Below are 19,009 nucleotides of genomic sequence, written 5' to 3' on the forward strand. Positions count from 1 at the left end.
GGATGGATGGATGGATGGATGGATGGATGGATGGACGGACGGATGGATGGATTCTGTTAAATTTTGATGAATTTAACAGAGATTTTAGCATATTAAAATGTTTTAATGAAGTTAATCAGATTTTTTTATACACAAATGTTCCAGGCAAAACAATAAGCACAAACAACAGCAATGGATAATAAAGTTGCATCATTGGCCCACTGGGAGTCAGTCTTTGATTTAAAAAATTATCTGATTAGACACTGGAAAGAACTATTGATGTGTTCAAGTTTTACTGAAAGGAGTTAGCCTATCAGCAAAGCTCTTCAAGCCTAAAATAGAATCTCAATGCTAATCAGCAGCAGCACAGACAACCCTAAGACTGTCAGTGACATGTTCAACTTTGAAAAATAAATCTTTAAAATAAAAAAATAAAATAGCCATCTGTTATCTTCATATCTCACTTATCAGGGGGCATTAGGCATTGACAAAAATAACGATTTGATTAATATTGTGAAGTTTAAATTACCGACTGATAAGAAGAAACTGCGATAGGATTTTTTTCAACTTGTCCAGCCCTAGTTGAATAACCTGAATAACATTAAAACAAATCTTTGATGTTGAGCTCATATTAGTATTCATTCAATAATTTAGCAGTGAAAGGATTTTTGAATTGAAAATGTTGCTTATTTTGTCAATTTGTCCCATTGCACAATCCAAAGGTGCTAAGTGAATATCCCAGGCCACTGGTGAAACTAAGCCCTACATACAGAGCAAAGAATTATGAAAAGAATGTTTTGAACAGTGTTTACCTAGATGCTTATGTGGCATAAACCAAGCCTTTCTGTCCAACAATGTTGTTACCTGGCCAAGCCAAACAGCAGCCAGATATCTGGTTAACAAAAGGATTTCTGTTGGTTTGGTATGTTTAGAACCACATCGGTTTGAGCACAGAACCATTTGGACTACACTGAAGATGGATTCTATTTTGAACAATGTCATTCTTTATGAGAAAGAAATGAGAAAGGCAACAGCTAATAATTATTCTGAAGTGTCCACAGACGCAGTAAAAAACACTTCCAGGTCAGTAGAGTTTTAGGGTGCAAAGCATTTGTCTGAATCTGGTTTCTTTGATGTGAGTTTAAATTCAGATTTCAAAATGTTTAGATTATAAAGTGAACATTAAGTGCTTGGAGATTTAACCTTTACCCTAGTCACTGTTAATGGTAAAATTTAACAACAAAAATACATAAAGTGCTCAAATGATCCCAAATCTGAAAAGCAGCCAACTACCAGTTTTGATGCAGATGGAAGTCTGGACTTAACCCTGAACTAGTCCTTTTTCAAATGAAAAAAAGGACTAAGTTAACCACACACAGGAAAGTCCATTGTATGGATGTACTCCTTAATTTGATACAAATACTTTTATAAGGTGATTAACTGAGTTGCTTTGTGTTCATTGACCGTATAAATGTGCAATTTGACATTTCGAAAGTAAATTTGCTTAATGGAAACATGCCAGTTTTGAAAAAAAACAAAAAAAAAAAAAACATTTTTCCAAGAAAAGTTTTAGCACTAGGATAATGAGATGCATTTTCTTTTTGGCCTTATCAAAATTAGTTTGAAAAACTGCAAAGGAAACACATTTTTTGCAGCCTATGAGTCATATAATCCTTAAGGCTGTTGCCACTGGCGCAAACCACAAAGAAGAAGATGACAGGAAGTAGTTGGAGTATTCATGGAGCTGAATGTTTTTTAATAGCTTATCACGTGATAAGCTATTAAAAAGATAGGGATAGTGAGATTTTCTCTTGGGAGCGTGAACTTGTTCATGGAGCTCTCCGAACTCTACCGGAAATAAAACACTGCTATTGTAAAATTGTGTTTTTTTGACATTAGTGGAATATTGACAAAGCTTTACGTACATTTGTAATGGAAATGCAGCTGACGTTACAAGGCATCTCAGAGGCATCAGACTTTATTACTAAGTCAAATTTACTTCAGATAACAGATGGAAGGCCGGACTGGACCCTGAACTAAAGTTGTAGTTGGAGGATACTGTGCATTTCTTACTGATTGAAAATATTAATTAGTGTAAATGCTGGGTTTTATTTTTTCAGTTAGCTTTAATTGAAACAGGAGTTCCTTATTGAAACTTAGCCTCCCCTGCTGAATATCCGTCTTTTAACCCTTGTGCGTGCGAGAACTAAGGCAAATGTAGAGGACTATGGCTAATGATACAAGTTGTACATGTGTGGGGTCAGTTGGACCCCATTTCTACATACAAGGGTTAAATTTAGTATTGAAATAGTTTGATCAAATCCACAAACATTTGTATTTTATTATAGGAAATGTGGATTTCTGCATCTCCATAAAGTCAGAAAGAGAATAATGTTTTCATTAAAGCCTCTTTGAGAGATAACCATACTGGAAAAGTTAAAACAAGTTTTCAGTGTTTATGCTTTATGATTAAATCTGACCAGAACTGTTGATCTGCAGTAATTGATGTGTGTGTGAGTGTGAGTGTGTGGCCTTGTTTTTGATACAGTGTAAGGATGACTTTTCTAATAGATACTATGTTGCTCCTTATGGGGCCCTAACTCCGGACCCCATAAGAAGAAGTGCTGTTTATGGGGTTGGGATAGGGTTAGGGTTTAGGACTACTGTGTGAATTGAGTTCAGGTCAGGTTTAGGTTCAGGGTTAGGTTGTGGAAATGAATGAAGGATGAATGGACGTCAATGCAAAGTCCCTATTAAGTTGGAAAGACGTTGCATGTGTGTGTCTTTGTATTTCATACATTGTAAGGCCCATTTTTCCAACTAATACTACTATATGAGGACCGACAGTTCCTTAGGGGACCCAAAGCCTGGGCCCCACTGAGGCAGGAGCATGAGCCATTCAACATCAAGGGACATAAATAAAGATCAGGGAGGTAAAGATCCCAGCTGATCTCTACAGTGAGTAGAAATTAAAATATCTACAATAATTTTACATTTGCACATCCAATACTTGTTTTTATTTCACTGAAATAAAGTATATTTCACTGAAGTTGAAAGTGTGTCTGGAAAAAGTTGTCCCAATGCAAAATGAATATATTTGTCACTATATTTAGTGAATGTTAACTCCTGACTGGAGCTATACATGTCAAAGTGGGATTTCAGAAATCACTGTAAACTAGTGGAAGAATAGTCCGGCTGCATCTGATGTTTTACTTTAGCAGGCAACATAATCCATGAGCTGAAGGCTTTATTTCCATCACCCATTTGCAAAGCTGAAAATAATTACATTTTAAAGGTCTATGCAAACAGCAGCTACCACATTAGTCTGTTAATTCAGGCCAATCTCTTTTGCTAAAGAATGAAAAAAAAAAAAAACTAACAGGAGGATCTACTGCCTTCATTGTGTTCCCCACTGACTGATAAATGCACACTAATCTCCTGTGCCTCAGGTCACCATTTATAACATCTGATTATTTATATATTTCTCTAAATCTGCATAATCATTTTGGCTATAGGTCATATGCGAACAAGATGGGAAGCTGAGAAACACTTTGCATTATTCATGATCTGCAGCACACTGTGGGAGCCAGAGGTATACAAGATTTGTGGGGGAGATTTACCAAAGTCATCCCTTTCTTTATCATACAAAAGCTTTGCGGACTGGGAGTGCCTGGGGCCCAAGATAGAGCACAAAGTGTGTAATAAAGAAAATGGTAAAAAGATGGCTTACCCAGATAAATAAATGCATTTTATCCATTCTGAACCCTTCTGTAGTTCTTTCTTTATGCATACGAACTTTTAACTTTGAAGGAAAATCTCCCTTTGTGTTGCCTGTCTTTGTTGCCCATGCTAAAAGATTTTAACGAGTTGAATACAGATGAACAAATGTAAATATTATCAATTTAAAGTGTGTTATGAACATAATTTTTAGATTTGAATGTTATATAATCCTAATAATCAAAAATGGCCTGTTTGAATTAAAATATCCATTTATTATCTTGTACTTATCCAAGTTCAGGTGTTGAGGTTAAAAATTAAGTTGCCCTTCTGCTTAGCAACATACTTCAGCACATTTCTGAGGACTTAGAGGAATATAAAACTTTATTCCATTTATTGAGTTTCAGTGGGATGTGTCCAGAAACTTTCCAAAGCTAAGCTTGCAGGAAACATTCTGATTTGGTGCCTGAACCACCTCCACTGACTCTTTGATGACTCTTTTCTGCTCCATTCTCTGGATGAAAATTGGAATTTAGCTGTGCCACTGATTGATGTGCTTGTTTTTTGGTTCCACCCTTCCGTCATTACAAACCTGCCCAAATCCTTCCAACCTTCTCCAGCTTCATTGTGACATTACTTGTCACCAAAACACAAAGATGGTTGAATTAAAGACTGACATTCCAACCCAGAAGGTTTTCCACCAGAAAATCACACTCATCTGAGAACAACTACAGAGTATGTCGTCAAATCAATATCACACATAGATTGCATAAGACAAGACCCCAAGATCCAAACCAAATCAGATGTCAAGACTACATCTTAAGATCTGCACTATGAACATCATAATAAACTCTTGACTGTACTTGGTGCAGAGGAAACAGGAAATAGTTACAGCTCAGTACTGCTCTGAAAACTTGCTCATCTTTGTGTTGAGGGTGTGAACACAGATCCTGCTTTGTTTACAGAAAGATCGGGTCCTCTTTAAAAATCATTCTTGCCTCCCTGTCATCCCACACCATGCCGACCACAACTTACCAGATCCACGAAACATGAATTTAAATTCCATGACACAGCATTCCTCTAAAGCTACATCTCTAGTCCACTCAAAGGTCGCACTAGACTTTTTGGTTGTCCATCATTTTAACTGATGGCAACCAAAAATATCCATCATATTGTATTTTTAAACGTCAATTTGTAAATTATATCACTTCCATTCCATTGAAATTATGAGTGCTTCACCCACTGGGGTCTGAACGCACAGCCTCACCTGGTCTGCATCTGTAGTAGAAATCTGCTCCAGATTTTAGATTGGGCCTAAAACGATCCCGACCGAATCCATGGACGTTGTGTCTGAGCCCGATCCAACCAGACTAATCAACTTTAATTAGAGGATAGTAAACCAAACACTTTAAGTAAGATTTTACTGGTTTTGTTTTTATACCGCTATTTAAGAAACCAGTGTTACTTCTCCCGTTTAACATTTCAGGTGTAAATCTTCTGGGATGTGCGACTGAAAAGATCACGAACCAATTTAGTTGTACAGCACTGCGCTTGTTATAGTTATGCACCTTCCTTTCTTTCCTCAACAAGGTAAACTGCTTTCTCCTCTTCTTAGGTTATAAGTAGGTTAACACAACATACCATCATCTTTAGTTTTCTCTGGCTGAACTACTGCATTTTACAATCATACAGCCCATGTAGAACAAAGTTTAGAATGCACTTTTGAACCAAAACCAGAGATGATATTCATAAAGTATTTTTATTTTTATTGATTGATTTAGTTACCTCTGTGCGTAAAGTTGAAAATATATAAACATCTGCACCAAGTATAGTCAAACTCTTGACCGTAGTCAAGAGTTTAAATTGTAATCTGTCAAAATGACATTCAGGCCTTAGAGTTTTTTTTAAAAAAAAGAAACAGTCAAATGTGGAAAAGATTCTGTTAACGTGACCACTGAGTCCACTGTTCCCCAGCCAGGCCAAAACCACACACACCCAAATAAAATACTGCAGCTGTCAGTATTAGACTGTATTAGGCTGCTGTCTGCAGACTCATCTGAACACAGAGATTCAGATGAAGAAATGAATCTCTGTGTTCAGGCATGTCCTCTTGTTTTGTTACCTCATTAGGACCTTGTGTTTAAGAATTAATGTTAACCATTAGGGACCAATAGTCAGTGCCAGTGAGACAGATTGGAACTTTAGGGGCCCTGATTAGGGTTTGAGGTGTGTCATTAACTGAACATCTATAGAGTTACAGAAAGTTAGATTAAAGCTGCTTCTATAATCTGAGCGTACAGTAATCTGGTCAATCTAATCCATGATAATTACTTGTTCACTAATTCAAACACATCCCTGTCTAGGGTTCCTGGCAACCGGTTCCTACCACCACAAATTAGCAGAGTGGTCAACACCTGGAAGTGGACAGATCTCTAAATCATATGCCACTTCCTGTTTATCAAGATCCATCTTCATACCAGCTAAACGCTCATCTCTAAACAAAATTACACTAAAGTTTGAGACCCAACTCTCTCTTTGTGCACATTTATGATTGTTATTGTAAATAAGCTACTTTTCATTCTGTATCCTGCTCATGATTCTGAGGGTGAGCCAGTAAAATACCCTAAAACATGACTGGATTTCTTTATATGTACACACAGAAGAAAAAATAACATTAGCTTTTTACTTTATGGCCACAAGTTCTAGCAAAGGATTCATAAGCAAATCCTCATTGCATAAGACCAGCCTGAAAACACTGGACTCTGTTGCTGTTTAACCCTTCTGTCAAAAGGGATCAAACTGCATTAAAACAAATCCCTGACTGCATATAGAACCTCCCATGAAGTCCAGTAGAACAAGACGGCAGTTGTAGCTGCCAGCTCCCAGCGGCCAACAACAGTAGCTGTAATCTCTGAGCAACCCCCCTCACCCCCCATCCCCCTCCTGCAGTAGCTGTGAAGCCCAGCAACAGAGGTTAATGGTATTTTCCCTGCAGTCCACAAGGAACGCTTCAGAGGTGTTTGTAATTACATGTTGTGCAAATCCACACTGAGTCAGATATACACACATTTGTACACACAACATAACACTGGATCACAATGAAGTACAAGCCAAAACATTTAAAGCTTTCTCCTGGTACAAACCCACACACCAACAGGCTTTTTTTTACTCTCCCACACACACATATGAAACCACAAAAGCCCAGGACACAGAGCTACACACACAGAACTGCAGGATTCTCCACTAATGGATCCTCCAACATACTCACACACACACACACACACACACACACACGCACACACAGTGATCACTGTGAGTATATTGATTTGCTGTCACTCAAAGTGATGTGATGCAACTTGCTTGCCTCTTTCATGAGACATTAGTCTGGTTGTCCAGAGGTTCCCTTCCTGACAGAATACACAGTTGGAGTGGTCAGCTGTCACCTGCAGACATTGTTTTGTTTTTTTTTTTCTTCCTGGAAGAGCATAGAAAACTTTTCAGAACACCAACCAGTGTGAGAGGTAAGACAGGTAGAGTTTATCCTGGAACCAAACATGGCAGACTATGAATATCCACTGAACAGATTCATTTTGTTTACATTATTATGCAAGATTACATCTACCTTTGCAGTGTGGCAGTTTTATTAGAACAGAATAAATCAGTTAAGCAATGTCAAAGTGAATGTGTTTCCTCCCACCACCCAACATGTTTTATCGACGTTAGCGGAATTGTGACAATAGTGGAAAAGTTTTGCACACATTTCTAATGACAGACTACCCTGCACTGACAGACTGCAGGTCAAGAGAGAATATGCCAATCGCACAGGTGGTTATCAATCAGGAGACAACAGGACAGGAGGAATAGAGAGGAGAAGCACATAAAATGGAGAACATCATAAAAATGTAGAAGCAGACAGGGTCTTAGAAGAGGATGGTACATGAGGTTTGATGTCAGACATAGAAGAAATATGCAATCACTATCGAGTATGACTCTGAGAAGACCAGACAAGAAGGGAGACATTTAGTTGAAAAGCTATCCCATCAGGAGGACTTGATCCTCCTGATGGGATGACCTCATTGTCATGCCATGTTGCAGGCAGGGTGAAAGTGGACAATGTCCTTTGGATGTATCCAGAACTCAGGCAGCTCTGGAAACATGTCAGATACATTTTATTAGCATTTCAGCTCATCCTGAGCCATCAAGCTGAAACATTTCTTTGAAATTTCAACAAAACAGAGCAATATATTGTGTGATATTAAAGCTCTAAATTTACTGGTTCATATCTTTAACAAATGAGTACTAAAAACGGCAAGATCTGACCAACTCAAGCAGGCAAGGTGGGTGAAGTGTCTTCCCCAAGGACACATTGACAGAGGCAGGTGGAGTGGTAACCAGTGACCCACATGAATCTGAATAAAAAGCACAATGCTGCAAACAAATCTCTTGCTCTGCAATTCAAAAAACAGAAAGGACACAAAGAAGAACAATCAGTTAAGTATTTAACATTATATAATTCTACAATTATCCTCTACATTAATCAAAAGTACACATTAATTCTACTTAAATATACTGCTCAAAAATAAAGGGAACATCTCACTTTAATTTTGTGTGTGGCTCCAAATCCAGGCCTCCATTGGTTAATAAATTTGATTTCCATTGATGATTTTTGTGTGATTTTGTTGTCAGCACATTCAACTTTGTACAGAACAAAGTATTCAATGAGAATATTTCATTCATTCAGATCTAGGATGTGTTATTTGAGTGTTCCCTTTATTTTTTTGAGCAGTGTATATTCAGTAAATTGTTAAAACATAATATTTTTATAGGTCAAAATTTGTAGGTTTTGGTGATAATTTGGTACTAGCTTTTTTTTTATTTCATTAAAAAAAGCTTGGCCACATATTTTCTCTTATTCCCAGTTATACCTCAGCAGATACTCCAGGACAGCTCCAGGTTTTCCAGCAGCTGACTCATCTCCTAATCACCCTTTTATCTGCGTGGGCCCTTTTCTCTCTTTGCTGTTCATTTGAGAGGCTGATGGGTGGGAGATAATGAGGGCTAATGGTCTGTCTGGATGACTGAGTGAATGTGGGATTACTTAGAGCGGGCCATGCCAATGGTCCCATCTTTCCACAGAGACATTTTATTTGCACAAAATGTAAATTTGGATTTTAGAACTTGTGTTTTATCTTTTTCTGGAACACCCAATGCAATTGTATTGCTGCTACTTTCTATTAGCTTCAGTTGTAAAAAGATTAAAAATGTATATATAAAATTCAGACATCAGATCCACTGTCTGCAATTAAAAGGACATCTATTTATTTTTTTTAAGAAAAGTCCTGTTTGCAGATATTAATAGCGATGGAATAAATTGTCATTTTATTTTGAAATGCTGGTTTAGCCACACTGGGAGGCAGAAGTAGCAGCTGGTAGCTGTAATAGTTAATGTGTGAGGACAGTACAGCTCCCCATCAGCCTCCCGTAAATACCTGACATGTGGCGAGCTCCCCGGCAGATGTGATACAAGAATTCATTAGTGTCTCTCGTTCCTCATATCTGTCCCAAGAAAGCTATTATCTGTACCAGCAAGAGCGGAGATTAAAAAGAGAGGGAAAAAATACAGTCCTGATAGCAACACTGCAACAACTGTGTTCTTGTTATGTTTCACAATTTTGAAACATTTGCAGTGCATGAAGTCAGTCCAGGTGGTCTCTCACCATGGCTGGACTGGGACATTAATTTGGCCCAGTCGTTACTGATCCAGGTGGTCCACCGTGACTGGTCAGGCAATGATCGCTCAAGGCAATCCTCAAATAATAATGTATATATTGGTAAAATTGTAATTGTAATAATGTCCTATTAGTTTAAGGTTAAGTTAGTTTTAGTTCAGTTTTCATGAGGAATATTTCATTTTTATTCTGTTTCTTGGTGACACTAATTATACGTGTTTAAGACTGGCTGTTTAATTGATGCATATTTATGTTTTATATTATGTTAATAATAAAGTATTGTTAGTTTATGAACAGCTGGAGTTAGGCACCAGCAGTCCTCCCGATGACAATGGGATAAAGGTGTGTAAAGAAGATGGATGGATGGATGGATGGATGGATGGATGGATGGATGGATGGATGGATGGATGGATGGACGGATGGACGGATGGATGGATGGATGTTAGTTCATGATGTAATTAATTTGAGCATCAGTTTAAGTGTATAGGGTTAACCCTAACCCTATCCCATTTAAAAACATTTTTATTTGCCAGGCTTTACTACATACATGTAGCATAGTAATGTTGGGCAGTAGATTAGCATTACTTTACAGAGCTACAAAACCCACATTTTGGCCTTGTTTTTGTCAGTGTCTCCCTCATTGTTTTACTAATGTTACTCCACTATTTAGCAAATCATCAACTCTTGCTTTGCTCTGTCCATCTTCTTCCTTGACTCTTTGTCACTGTTTATTGTTTCTTGCTGCAGAAATCAAAGCTACAGCAAATATGTCACTTTTGCATATCTGGCTGCAGACCTCTGGTTTTCCATTCTGCATCCTCCGTCTTCAGACATATTTATCCCTTCACTTAGCCATTGACATAGTGTAATTAGTCCACAATGAACATCCTGTTGACAATACCTTTGTGTGAGGTGCAAGTCAGGTTCTGTAGTTGTTCTTTTAAACAGCAGAAGGTGATACATTATAATCTGCAAAAATTAAACAACTGGTAACAGAAGAAAAATACTTTCTTTTTTTTTGTTTGTTTGTTTGTTTGTTTGTTTGTTTGTTTGTTTTTTTGTTTTGTTTTTTTTTTTGCTGTCAAGCTGTTTCCAAACCAGGTAGAGATGTTAATTTGAAAATAGCAGTTAAAACTGTATGCATCTACAATTCAAATTAGCAGAACTTGGCAGACTAGACTGCTTAAATTTGTAAAACTGCTTCTAATATGATGCTAGGCATTGATACATATACATCATCTTGGCTATGAGGTAATGTAAGGCAAAGTCAAGACAGTACTCTGCAAAAGGTTAAGAAATGGCACCGTCTGCAGCAGTACTCAGGCATATAATTGCTGAGTTGGCTCAAAGTGTGCCACTAAAATATCCCTCACACCACTAAACCATGTTCAGAGTCTCTTAAATCCTCTTCCTTGCCCATTCTGAAGCGAGCTTTGAACTTCACAAAGTCATTTTCACCACATTTAGATGCCCTGTACCATTTAGTTGCTGCAGTTTGGTTGGTAGATTTGAAAATTGTGTGAACAAGCAGTTGAGCATTTGAACCCAATAAAGTCACCAGTGAGTTAATATTTGACCTGTATCTGAAATAACTAATTACTTGCTTTCAAATTTTGTAGTTACATGCTACTATCTACACTACCTCACAATGATAGGAAAATTAACCCTTTCAGGCATAGTGGTCACTGTAGTAGACGGTTACATGTAAGACATTTTTTTGTGTTTCTTGTGAATTTTTATGTTATAAATGCAGACAGAACTGAAGTGGACAATACACCATCAACTACTGTCCAGCCACTACAAGTGCAAAAAAATATTTGTTAAATTCAATATGACAGACAGATGAAAAAGAACGCCAAACAACCCAGTCCCACCTTCTACTGTAGACAATTCTTGCAAGTAAAAATAACAATATTGTGACATCAAGACAGCAGTGCTGTAAAGGGGGAAAAGTTAGGACAATTCCAAGGGCCCCTGACCGACAGGAGGCCCACCACAAAATAGTTTTGTTTTTGTTTTTTTCTTAATAGAAATAGAAAGAAAGGGGACCCTGTCAATTACAAAATTAATTATAGCGTTTTCTTTAAATTGTTTTTATCAGTAAAAAATACTCAAAGACCAAAACGCACACATCCATATTTGCACTGAACCCCTGCCCCCTGGATCTGCATGGAATAGTTTGTTCCTGCTTGGCGCACTTGATGGTGACGATGTTCAGTAGCAGTCAGTAGAAGACAAGAACGACTATGGCAGTTACTATGCTGCCAAGAAAAATAATAAAGTCAGGTTTTCAAAAGGAGAGACAGAGAAAAAAGACAAGTGTCCATTTATAACCCAGGTTTTCTCCAAAAGAGGTGAGTAGACCGTGTGAGATTATCAACCATTTAGGATAGTTAACTTAGACTGTTTGCCTCCATTTCACCAGCATTTAATGAAAGAAGGAAAAAACATCTACCAACATATTCATATATTTAAGTTGCCCCTGTACCTTTTACCATGAGTCAGTCAGCAGCAGCTCTAACCCCCATATCAGAATAATCCCTCCACCCTGTTCCAGTGAAAAAGGTGAGCAACACTGTGTTCAGTGACAAGCTAGTTAGCATCATTCCAGGGAGTTTACATAGAGTAGATTTTTCCTGTCTCACTGCTCTTTTTTACAATTGCACAATATTATATTTATTAGTGACAGAAATTCAAACAATCTTTATAAAATTATAATAAAAAGAGCCTATTGTCAGTCCAGATAGTCCTGCCTTAGCTTGCATTTAAATTACAGATATCTGTTGCCACGTCCCTCCTGACCCGTCCCCTCCTCAGTGAAATTAAAGCTGCAGTATTTAACTTTTATTAACAAAAAGTACATATTTTTAAGACTGTCAATATGTTGAGAGCTTATGACAGAATAATTTAATTCATCTGTCTTCTCCCAGTGCTCTCTAGAAACAACCAATCTGAGGCATCAGTTTTAGCGCTGTAAATCACAATCTTTAGTTGTCAGTAGTAAGTCTGGGAGGAGCTGGAGGAGATTCATGTTTTCACATATTATCTGTCTCATAACAAACTGTCATGACAAGAAAGCAAGGCACTTGCATGCTTTTAAAATTGTGCTGCTTTTTATGGGTCAAATAGACTCAAGAAATTGAAACAGCAGGGGGGCCCAATTTATTTTTTTGTCATGCGGCCCAAGTTTCCTGGCGGCGCCCCTGCATCAAGAATCCCTTAAAGAACAGTACTACTTATGTATTTTCCAAATAACAACTTTGTATTTGGAGAAAATTACAAAAAAATCCCTAGAAAAAAATCCTAGAATTTTTTTTTTTTTTTTGCAATTTTTGTTTCCCACCTTTTTTTATGCTTTAAGAAAACCGAAAACACTTTGGAAAAAATCCTGACATAAAGGATCATAATTCATGCATGAAAGGGTTAATTTTGTTTACAAACCACCTTTATCTCAGTAGTGGTGCTAATTCAGATTTGACACAGTTAATAAACCCCTATGTAAGCTAAAGATCGAACTCTCCATCATGTACATCTTTGTGGATATGCATGAAACAGTTGTTTGGTTGTGCAACAGGGTGCCACCATCTCAGCTGTAAGATAGTCCATCACCTGGAAAAAAATCTAATTAAGCAGTGTGACTGTGATAAAGCTGCACCCTGCAGGCTGCTGAATGAGACGAGGAAAACTAAACCTAAACCGCAACGATGAAAACTATCAAATGTGCTTTCTTTACTACCCAGTGCTCACAAAGCAGAATAACTGCTGCTCACATGGCCTTTCCTGGAACTCAGCAGCAGACTGAACGGCTGATAACATGAAAGCTAACTAGAGTACAGAAAGTTGCTTTACTGAATAGAATTTTTATCCGTTGTGGATCATACAAGATTAGGAAATGTTGGACAAGTTTGATTCTGGGGAGATTTTTCTTTGCAATTTATAAAACAAACAGAGAGGTTACTCAGCTGTTACATCAAGCAATGTAATCAAGCAATGTAATGAAGCCAACTGTGCTAATTGCAAATAAAAGCTGATAAAACTTTTGAAATGTAACTTGAACATATTTCTGACTGTGACTAATATAGGAAAAGCTCTTTTGCTGAGTTGTTTAGTGTGACTCAGTTTGAACGTTCACAGCAGAAACACTTATTGCCAAGTGATTTTGTTGCTGCAGCTTTCAGAGAATTTCACCAACATTTCCAACCCAACAAAGTTGAAGAGTTGAAGCAGCACTTTTAGCAGCTGTGTGACATAAGATTATGAAAGGGTCATTTTTGATGCTAATCAAAGGCTACAATTAGTCTAAACCTGTGAATATATACAGGTTTAGGTACAAAATGCAGCAGTATACCTAACTTATGTGTGTGTTTATGGATTTATATTTCTGGTTTCCTAACAATGTTCAGATCAAAAACATCAATAAATGCATATATGTAAAAGTAATCTGGTTCAGAAAATTGATTTATATGCTGACGAATGTCTCAGATTTGAGCCTCTCTGAATTAAATCAAAGTGATTTAAAGAAAATAATTTCTAAAAGACAAAATATGCAACAGACAGATAAGAACAGACATGAATAAACAACAAAATAACCAAATCAAGACACAATTACTTCAGTATGATTATATTGATGTCTACAAAATAGCTTACAAGTCACCTAAAGAAAAAAACAACTAATTTCAGTTTTATTTTAGAAACAACACAGAGCCCAATGCTTTTCAAACTGTTCTAAAAATCTCTGCAGACATCCTTAGAATAAAACACTGTTTTCAGAGGAGAAAGGGTTTCTTACTGATTCCATATTGTTCGCTTATAAAATACACACAATTCTGAAAGTGTTTGGGTAAAAGCACATTTAACAACTGGGCAGAATAAATCTACTACAATTATGTGCTGAGCTTATTGTCAGCAACTAAAACTGTGTGCAATTTAGGGACAAGACAGAAAGTAGTATTTGTGAAAGTGAAGAAGGACAGTTGACCTTCAAAGCTTATGATTTTGGAGGATATAAGTAATTTCAAACTGAGTAGTTATGAAGATTTTGCAATAAATTTACCTTTTATTGACTTTAAAGTGCTGGAAATTCTACTAATGATCCATCTAAAGAAATTAACCCGTCATGTAACGGTTGGAGGCAGAAGTCATTTTCAGTTGAACAGCTGAGAAGTCTGGTTTTGATCATCATCATCATCATCATCATCATCATCATCATCATCATCATCATCATCACAGCCAGAAGCCAAACATGATGTTGTATGGATCAGCTTGGCTGTGTTTCTGTTGACATGAGGAAGTGCAGGGAGGTTTGAACGGTGGCCAGGCTGTGGTTTTGCTTTGTACATCCAGTTGTTCTGTCACCTCTCCAGCTGACTCACCGCTGTCTTCCTCATGAAATCCCACAAACAAGGGAAGCCAGGGATTAGTCCCAGCTAAATACACTAAGCTCATTTGATAATCACAGCTTTCCCCCAATCTCAGCTAATTAACAATGGTTGTGATGAAATTCATCCCCACAAATGGCTGCAAGTATTCACTGCTGCATTATTAGCACTGTGTGAGCCTATCAGCTGAATTCCATGCCCTATGTGGCACGAAACTCATGAGCTAACTCCAGTATGTTCTGATGCAGTGGACTGATTATTACATCAGCGCCAGCTTAAACTTAGGATGCCATACTACCCAACACGTTCCAGGTTTTTGTGACACAAAAGGTGAGTTCATATAAAAGCCTTTTAGAACTGTCTTCTCCTCTAATGTGATCATTATCATTGTACAAGAATTACTGTGAATCTGTAGAGGCAGAAATAAAAGAGCTTTATGTCCAGCATGTTGTGCCACAAGATTATGGGATATTTTAGCAGGATCTGGGTATTTTCTTTGGAACAAACATGTTTCTTTACATTTCTACTTTCTGCTTCAGACATACAAAGAATACAGAAGGCTGTTGTCACATGTGGAGAACAACCAATGACAGAAATTGAAAAAAAATTTTTTACACAAACAATGGGTTCAGCTAAAATGTATACATTAGATATGCCAATGTAGCTACATTTTATTTCTGATTGATCATGATAGTTGGTATTTCCCTTAGTTGGTTAGCAGTAAATATCCAACAATGGTTAATAAAAGTCTTCATTTAGTGATCTGCAAATGTTTCGCAACCAGTTCAGAGCAAGTGTCAATGGCCCTTTGTCAACTGATCAATGTAGAAAAATATAAAATCAAAGTGATCAAATCACAAAGTGAGATTGAAAATCAGTAACATGGTTGTGTTTCAGTTGAACATAAGTGGTATCAATGAAATGATTTATCCTGGTTTCTATTTTTTTTAACATCACTAAAACCTAGCATTTTAACGTAGATATAAGCGCCTCTCCTCACATCTTAAGTGTTTCTGCTGTTAAAACCTTAGTCTGGAGGCCTGAAGTTACACAAGACATAAAAGCGTGTTGTGCAGAGATGAATACAGAAAGCATAGGGAAACATGAGAACAGACACCTTCACTGTAAAAACATCCTCTTTGTTTCAATTGGACCTGAGAGTGATTAACACACTGAATAACGTTTGTGAAGAGCTCTAACGTCCTTAGGAGGCAGGAAGAAGGCCGACATGGGGAAAGATAGGTTGGTAATTATATCAAAATGGAAGCTGAAGAATTAAAGAGTCTACAGATTTACCCCTAAGAAGAAAAATCAAATCCTTCACTTAATTCTGTTACATATTACAGCATCTCCCACTGCTCAACCTAATATGTAAACTCAATTATTCCTGCCTCTGTCAGACAAACAGCCAGATCAGCTGACATGGTGTACACACCCTCCTTTGGTGCACTTCTTTTGCTATTTGTGTCTGAGATTAGCCTTTTATTTAATCTACTCCAGTCAGTGTCACCCTCATTAGATTATGATGGATAGGTTGCTGTTTGTTTTGTTACCTAAATGGAAAATGAAAGATATTCCTCTGAAAGCTGGGAAGTTCCTCTCTCTTGATTTGATGAGGGATTTGGATAGACTGACAAATAAAATAACTCAAGTTCAGGTGCCTGGGGCAGACGGTGTCAGACCTAGACTGTCCAGGATAGGTTAGCTAGTTCAGCAACAAGTGGATGGCCTGAGGATCGTACTGATCAATACATATGATACACAGTAGAAATTATAGAAATTTGGCCAAAGATAGAGATATGTAATCTACCGGCTAACAGCGTTTGGGCTTGTTGATGATGTAATCATCTGGCATCGAAACAGACCACAAGGAAGCTGGTCTGTTTCGAGAGCACTAAGGAAGAGCTCATTAAGAAGGCTGGTGCAAAAAAGTCAACTGTCTGGACCTGGTTCAGATTTAAGCTAGGCTGTCAAAGTTAACGCATGTGGTTCGTTTAAAAAGTTCAATGTGTTAATATTTCCTAGTGCAGGCCAATCACATTGCCTATTTTGACCTAAAAGCCTCTCTCCCATGGAGGGTTACCTACTTCACAGCAGTGCGGCCATCTGTCTGTCTGTCTGTCGGTCTGTCTGTCTGTCTGTCTGTATATGGACCATTCAATTAGTCATATGCTTAGCCACAAAACTCCTATGAAAATAGAAACTGGGCTTAAATACTATTTATTTTAGAACTGGCAAAGGACCTCATTTGGAAAAACTGTCCTGATAATCATCCATGGACACAACAAACACAGCAAACAGCACTTGAGGAGGTTTATGTTCTAAGAAAGAAGCTCTGACTTTCCCCATACCAGTACTATCATGGTGCTGTTAGTGGCCTACAGCCCCAACCTCACGACTGTTTTGAGGAAAAGTGCTGTGGCTATGGCCCAATGTGCACTGTGTGTTGGCACCTTAATGAGGCTTCTTCTTTTTAGTGTACACTGGCTAATGTATCTGTTTAAGAAGACAGAAGTTCGCTTTCTGAAGTTGTATGTAACAGCAGTGCTTTCTTTAAATGCTGTCTCTGTCAGAGGAAGTTAGGGAACTGTGAGAGTTATCAGCCTTGTCTGGCTTTTCCATGAACTATCCAGTTCCTCTGCACTGGAGTTGTGGACAGTGAAGTTAGGAGCATGACTCAGACTCTTCCTAGCCTATATTTTGTCCTATTGTGTTTCATGTTTAACTAATATCAGACACAACAAATATTCATCAGCTCCAGAGACATTAGCGTGGTATGTCTCCTGTCACAACAGCATTCATCTCTCTGCCTATGTGAAGCTCCTCTGTGAGCCCACGCCGCTCAACAGGCAGAGCTTCCTCAAGGCATTTCTTCTTGCTCCACAAAAGCCTCATCTACATCAAAATGCTTAATCATGCATTACTATTTACTAAAGGTATTAAACTGGTCTTTGCCTCATTAGGTTTCATCCAGAGAGAAAAGTATCTTGTCAGTTTTTTATACAGTACATGTCCACTGGAGGCCCTTAGCAGTTATCAAACCAGTGCTAAAAAAATAATAATCTGGACAAGTCACTATTTGTAGGATGTGTGTTTACCTAAGGTTTCCTTTTGAACCCCGTCTTCTTTAATTTCTACATGTTCTAGCTCAGATTATAACAAGTAATATGATTAGGTGCCATAGTGGTACACAGCTCTACATTACAAAGTCACCAGGTGCCTATGAATCCATTCACATGTTGAGCAGATCCACGGATCATGAGGTTATGTGTCTTCTGTATCACAACTATGCATTACTTTGTGTTGGTCTGCTGCTTATGCTTTTGTAAGTCATTGTAGTTTATTTAACATCTCTTTTCAATTTTCAATATGTGTGCTGATCAGGCACGTGCAGATTCGGGGGGAGGGGGGTGCTTGAGCACCTGCCCCTTTTGCTCCTTGCTCCCAAGTGCCCTTTTGGTCTTTTTTTTTTTATTTTTTGTATTATCATTTCTTAACCCCTCTTCTGACACATAATACCATATACTAAAATTATTTGTTTTTTGGTGGGGGTTTTTTTTTGTACAACATAAGTTGTGGAGTAGACTTGCTGCTTGTCAGATGACGGAAAACATTGTAGTATCGTTTCTGCTTCAGCGGTTTAAGCAGAGAGGTAATGAAATACAACAGACACTGACAGGCCTCTGCTTCTGCTTTTCTCCGAAGAACCACTGAACGGGAGGAGACAGCAAGGTGAGGAAAAACTGTTCTTATCTATCGATTCAGTATTTTTATCACACAGACATTAGGCTGTTGTTGTTGTGCTATTAGCTAGCTGCTAGCTACGACTTTGCTAGCAAAGCTAGATAACTGAAAGCTTCTTCCCTGTGTACGAGGCACATCGCCCATCCAAAACTTATCATCTCCATAATGGATAAATGTCCGATCTTCTAGTTTCCTTTGCTGCATAATGTACATCGCATTTATTCTGGCGTTAGGTAAATGTATCTTGAAGGAGAATAGCACTTAAATAAAGGTCCAACAAGGATATTAATTTAGAATTGAAGATGACTCACCCTGAATTACCATGATAGATATAATGTATGTAATAAAAGTGTGTCATTAATGAAGGGGAAAAAACTTAATCCAGACTTTAACTAAGTTTAGGGTCTGGTTTGCAGAGTATGGAATTTTTTTGTTTGTTTTTTCCCCCCCAATTATTCATTG

The sequence above is a fragment of the Poecilia formosa genome, unplaced genomic scaffold (assembly GCF_000485575.1).
Source record: "Poecilia formosa unplaced genomic scaffold, Poecilia_formosa-5.1.2 Scaffold36, whole genome shotgun sequence".
Classification (NCBI taxonomy): Eukaryota; Metazoa; Chordata; class Actinopteri; order Cyprinodontiformes; family Poeciliidae; genus Poecilia; species Poecilia formosa.